Source organism: Nuphar pumila, chromosome 9, assembly GCF_984573655.1.
Source record: "Nuphar pumila chromosome 9, dmNupPumi1.hap1.1, whole genome shotgun sequence".
Classification (NCBI taxonomy): Eukaryota; Viridiplantae; Streptophyta; class Magnoliopsida; order Nymphaeales; family Nymphaeaceae; genus Nuphar; species Nuphar pumila.
Window position 1 is genome coordinate 37,987,009 of NC_143257.1, and position 6,910 is coordinate 37,993,918.

Here is a 6,910-nt window from a genome sequence, read left to right on the forward strand (position 1 = left end):
ACATCCTTCCTCCATCAATAGCAGCTTCAACTAGGCACCTCCACAACTTCAGCTGGGCCTCCATCACAACCACCTTCCTCAAGCCATAGCTCCAGCCGGTGCCACCTCTTCCAAAGGCTCCAACAGCAGCATAGCAGCTCCATCATCAAACACCACCTTGGCCCAGCCACCATAAGACCCATCTTCCTTCCATTCTCAAAGAGGATTCACGCTCAGCCATTAGCCCTCTCTCATTAAGCTGATTTGATGATTAAAAACTTAGGACTTGATTTTTATCAAGCCCTAAGTCATTTACACAAAAGCATTCACGTAGATCTCTCTCTCTCTCTCTCTCTAGCAGCCATCAACTTCTCTTCAACCATCCACGACATCTCCAGCAGCTACTCGAATCAGCAGCCATCTCCATCAAGACAGTAGCCTCCAACTCCATCAAACAGATCCCCACCAACCATTGCAGCAAGTCCAGCCATTGGTGCAGTTCCCCTTTGGCAGCAACTTCAACTCCCTCTCTTGCTGGTGCTAATACCATCAATCCCAACCTTGAAGTAGCTCTCCCTTGCACCAGTTTGCTGCCCTCCAGTGCTCCAACTATCGTAGCCATCTCTCCCCTACAGCACCACCTCCAAGTACAACATCAACACCACACGGTTCCAGCGCTTCTCACTACAACCACACACCCCTTTAGCCGGTGCTTTAGCCATTTTAATCAACAGTGCTGCCATTACTTTCGGATCTTCTCCTTGATCCAGCCATCCCAAGCTAACTCAAGGTAATCCCTCTATCACCTCATTATGCTATATTGATTCTATTTGAAATAACATTGTTCTTTTCTTCATATTGTTGAAAATATCTATTTTTCATGATTCAAGCTATATAGGAAAGGGGATCCACCAGATACATGGGTCAGATCTTTCCTTCCTATAGCCATATTAAAATAGGGTTTATACCTCCCTTTGGTTCACTTTTATTTTACTGATTTCCATGCTAGATACATATTTTAGGTTTTGTATTTAATATATTTTATCTCTTTCATTTCATTAGTGTCATAACACATGTTTAATTAGTTAGGTCTTGATTTTATGCAAAATCCCATCGTTATTTCATGTATGATTTCCATTCATAAATCCTAAAAAAAATTTATGGTAGTTATATTATCGTGTCTGTGGTTTCCTGCCAAAAAAATTTGAGTCCATTTGGGTTTTGTAATCCCATTAAGTAATTCCAAACCCCAAATCGGGTTTCGAAACCTCCATAAATTTCAATTTCTGATTTAGCAGAAAAGAATCTCCAGCACCGCCCTAGTGGGGGATTCAGATTGTCCTCCAAAAATCACAGTGGATTCATAATTGAATATACTAATGATCTGAAAATTTTGAGAATTTTTCAAGCAGTTTTGACCTTTGAAAAAAATCGGATTTTCCAGACTCCTGGGAAAATCTTGATTTTCCTTCGTCAGGGTATAGACAGACCCTAATGCACCAAGTCCATCCAATCTGTAACCTTTCTGCAAAAACTTTCAACATAAAAGTTGTTCCTAACATAATGTTTTGTCATTTCCCAAAATTTGGAATTTTTTTGATCTGTTTCAGTATTTTTTATGGATTTTTAATTTCTGTCTGACAGATTTCAATATCCAGAAATCTCAGACATTTAGGTCTCTGATAACAGTATGGCCTTTTCCAAACTGTAACTCGAATCCCAATGGTGTCAAAAGATCAAACTTTCTCCTTTTTATCGGAGACAGCTTACCACAATTTCAACCTTTTTCCCATCTGTTTACTATTTTTTCCACATTTTTTTACCGAAACCTGTCTGTTTCCCCAAATCCTAGAGTCACCGGATTCCGATCCGACTTGCCGGAGTAGCACAGCTCCAACCCAGAAAGTGTAAAAGGCAGAAATCCTTGCCTTAATATCCTATATCACCCCATAAAATTTGGGAAATTTTTATGGAAGTTTGATATCCAAAATCTCCTTTAGAATCAACATTTTAGGCAAAAATCACAAAATCTAGGGTTTTACTTGAATTTCCATATTTAAAAATACAAAAAATTAGATTTTCGAGCTCCATTCTGTTTTTAGGGATATTTTAGGTGTCCATGCCGAATTTTGCTTAATTCCAAGTTCATTTGCTCCATGTGTTAGTTTATCTTTAAGTTCAGAAGTGAAAATCAGGCGAAAATCAGGTTAAATTTGATATTTTATGATATTTTCGTCATTTTAAGGTTTTTATCATGTAAATAAGCATGTAGAATCATATTAGAATTAATTTCAATGTCATTTTCATTTCACATTTTTCAATTTTATAAAATTTATTTCAGAAAACCCTAGTTTGAAGGCCATAGTCTTGTTATCAAGGATATTTTGGTCATTTTGACCATAATTTCGAAATTTCAATTTCCAATTCCATGAATTTTCATGAATATCATCATATGTAGTTTGATTTCTGCAATATCCTGATTCTATGATTCATATATCTCATTTTGCAAAATCACCATGGATGTACATGAATGGCACGTGCACCAACTCTTAGAGAGTTGATGAACTCGGTGGAGTCCATATTTACGACCCTAGTCGGAATATGGACGAGACCCAGATCCATCATCTTTCTATTAGTCACACCAAGCCTACACTCTTAGGCTATCTTCAACAATGCACATCATATTGCCAGTTTTGCAAAATATTGTGAATTAACTCAATTAAACTCTGAACATATTCATGGCCACAGTCAGAACATGTGAAGGATTTATTTTGACTTAATACACATTTTTCCCACAAATTTCTCAGAAAATCTTTCCAAAGTGCATTCATTCATTCAAATCATTTGCATCATGACATCATCTGCTTTTCTCAAGAAAATTTCATTCCATGGAAATCAATTTCTCTAGAAACTCTGAAAATGTTCAAAGTTGGATTTTCCCAATCAAGTTTTCCCAGGATTTTCTCTGAAAATGTTATTTTCTTAAGATTCATTTTCAAAAGGACTTTCTCATCTTTCTCAAGAATCAAAATCAATTTTCAAGTATTTCAAGACTAAGATTCCCATAATTTCAATTTCCCAAGCTCTGATCTTCTCTCTCCCAAGAGTTTTTCAATGAATTTCAATCGTTTTCCAAAGAAAATTTTCAAAGTCAGAGTTGTCCTGATAAATGTTTCCTTTTTCAAATATTCATCTTTTCTCAAGAACTCTCTCCGTTTTCCCAGGATTTTCATCCATTTGTGATTTTCTCACATTCTCATAAACTTTCTGGTGATTTCCAAATCCTTTCATCTGAGTTTCTTAAGAGATTAATTTCCATCTTTTTCCTGAGAAATGCTTTTCAAATCCAAATGTTTTCTAAAGCATATATCATATTTTTCCAACTTACATTTTACAAAATCTCATAGCACATGCCTGAATTCTCTATGCATTTAGGATAGAACGCGATTTTAATGATTTAACTAAGTCAAACACAATTTTGGTCCTTGGTTCGATTATCCCTGTTAAAGGCGGCAGGAACGGTCGAACCTCGTACCGACAGGTCGAGCCCCATCCCATGGATTTTCCCGCTATTTTAAAAAATGGAGGCGAGTATTTCAAAACAATTTCCAAAATCTGGTCAAGTTTGACTCACAAAAGCGATTTTTCTCTGTCTCCCGCAAGGGAAGGGAAGACAAAATTTTTTTTTGCCACGATAACAAAAACAAAGTTAGCAAAGATGACAGATGCCTATAGAAGTTTGCAAAGTATCACATTGAACCTAGAACACAACTAATGAAATGCTCATGCATATATTTTACACTAATGAAAATGCAATGCAAATGACAAAATATACATTGGAATGATGTTTTTCAGCTAATGAGGAGTAAATATTAGACTATATATGTAATATCCTAAAATGATGGTAAAAAAAATAGATGTTGAAATAGGTGAATGATATCCTAAGTTAATTAGAATATATATATATATATATATATATATATATATATATATATATATATATATATATATATATATATATAAAATGGAAAGGTAACGCTTGTATTTGATGATGTCTCGAGGCAGTGGGCAGCATGTTATGCATGTTGGTGGAAGCATTGTGATAGAAAGAAGAGTGAGTTGGGTATGTTGCTTTAAGGATTCTTGCCTGGCTTTACAATGCTGGCAGCAATGTGAGTAAGTGGCGTTGGGTAAGAGATGAAGTGCAATTCACACTAATAGGTGTACAAGAGGTGAAAGTGGAGGTTATGAAGGATGCTGCAGAAATTAACAACAGTAAAAGGATGCTACAACAGATGATGGAAGGTGATGGACTGATATGTTGTAAGAGACTTGGTGACATGCTGTGAAGGGTGAATAAAGAAGAAGAGCTGGGAATGGTAGGTGATGTATGCTAGAGATGTAAGGGGCCGTGGTGTATGATAGTGGATAGTGTATTATGAGGTCACTATGGCAGCAATGAACTAGTTGGGGACTTGCACCGTGGTGCTTTACTTGATGTTACATACCCAACATCAGACTTGGGACAACAGCTATAATTTTAGCATCTGTTATTGAAGCTACTTGAGAAAGTCGAGTTTGATTGACATGAGTGACGAAGTATCAACTACAACATTAAAGCCTATGATCTAATTGCAATGGAACTTTATATGCATCTCGCATCTCAGAAAATGTGCCAAGAAGGAGATTCACTGCTAGGAATTCCCTGCTTCAGTAGCATGACCCCAACAATGCTCACACTATGCAGATCATCTAATGAATATCGAAACCCCACGATATATTTTGAGAAAGATGCTGATTCTGTTGGGTTGGCGCAAGGGTACAGGTGATAGGGGAGTAAGGAGGAGGCTGAAGTGGGTATTGAAACTAATGCATGTATTGTGCTGGGGCTGAAGGTGAAGTGAAGAAGCATTGATGGGTGTCATGGGAACATTAACAGTTGCCATCCCAGGACCATGAACACAAGAGAAGCATTGGTGGCTGAAATGGGGAAGCTATCAGGTATATTGGGCGTGTAGAATGCAAAACAAAAGAAGAAGATGTGCCATCCATAATGCCCTTCTTTTCCCTTCTTGCAGTAGGACACATCATATGTAGCCGCATCTCATGTGTTCAAATCAGAAACATGAACTTGGACAACCTTAACATCAGATTCAATTTATTGTGGTTTTTAATTAAATTTAACATTAATTCCCGCATGAAGAAATTACAACAAGATGTTGATTGATACTAACTTCTTGAAAAGAGAAAGTATATCTAACCTCAAGATTAAACAAAGAAGCAAGATGAAACTTAACTGACAAAAGAAGGTTCTAGGTATGCAACCCTATGAACAGGTTTCAGCAGTCAGATATACATGGTGACTTAGAAGTAATGAAAAAAAATTGAGATAACAATATATTATAGTTACACCACTACTCTAACAATAGACATATGATCGACAGGGGTTCACTATAAATAGATGGGGATGGCCTTACTCCCTGAAGTTTTTGACATTCATATGGTTGAGGATGCAATTGAGAAGAGAAAATGAAAGTATACTACACACTTAATAAAGAAATTTTAACTGCATAATGAAAATAAATTACATATATGCCACTAGCTAATGACAGACCACAATTAACTATTAATATAATAATGCATTAGAGATGCGACTGCCCTGACAATAAACACTTGGCTAATAGCTTGAAATGGTTACTCATGCAATTGAAGGGAGAAAAGGAAAGTATATTCCATATTCAGTAAAGCGAGTTTATGAACACCACTTTGCAGAACAGATCCCACACAATCATCTGACAACTAGATTTACTACATATGGCCATCTGATGAATTAAAGAAAAACAAAATAAGCTAGATACCTCACCTCACTAATCTGTGATGACGTACTCTCATCAACTGTTGACATATCAATATATCCTTTTTCTGAGCATATTTGTTCAAGAACGCCATCTTTGTCAAACACTACCAAGAGTGAAGCAGAAGGATCATATGACATTGCAATGGTGTATTTGCACCTTTTAATCACTGCTACTGGGGTCTCTCCAATTGAAGCACTTTGCTCTACAAGTTCTTTACACTTGGAAAGTGTACTGTTCCCCACGGTAACCTTGAAGCCATGACGGAGGAGGTTGAGGGACATGGCTTTTTCCCATGATGCCCAGTCCTAGAAACCCCACCTCCATCCTCTCTCCCTTGATCCCACCAATTTAACCAACCGACTATGACAAGTCTTTATTTGTAGGATTTAATATGGTGATAATGCAACATCTTGATAGAATGCAATGTGTAAGTGTAGGTGTTGGGACAGATGCAAAGGAAGAGAAAGGAGATGCAGGGTGAATTCTGTGTTGAATGCACAAAGCTGATGTCATGAATAGTTGAAATTCAGCGAAGCAAAAAAAAAAAATGTAACCAAAGTAAATTAAGTATAGTGAACAAAGGAATCGAAATGCAACCAAAAGGATGATCAGATGCCATCAAAATGGGAGATCGATTGTGAACATATAATAAAAAGAAGATCACACGAAAACATGGAAATCTAACATCAAAAGGAGTGATCACAACGCGAACAGGAAATCGAAAATTAAAGGAGAAATCCAGATATAGACAGAAAATCGAAAGTCAATAGAAAAATCAAAATGAAAAGGGAAAATTAAAATGAAACAGGATATCAACGAGATGCAAAAATAAAACAAAATGGAAAATGCAGGGGATCAAGGAATACCAAACAAAATGATATATAGAAAAAAAAATACTGATGCCAACAAAGAACTAATGCCAAATTGTTGAACATGATACGAGCGTAAGTAAAAAGAAATTCAGAAATGAGTTATAAAAAAAAGGTGTTGGAACATGGCTATTCTGTTGGTATTGCACATGCGTAGGTTGATTTTGCTATAAGCGAATCGACACTACGCAGGTGCTTCGATGG

General features: G+C 36.6%; 1 pseudogene; it reads right to left on the bottom strand.

Moving 5' to 3' along the window:
- Positions 1 to 343: 343 nt before the first annotated feature.
- LOC149828566 (glyoxylate/succinic semialdehyde reductase 1 pseudogene) lies at positions 344 to 6,118 on the bottom strand (annotated as a pseudogene).
- Between the last annotated feature and the right edge of the window lie 792 nt (positions 6,119 to 6,910).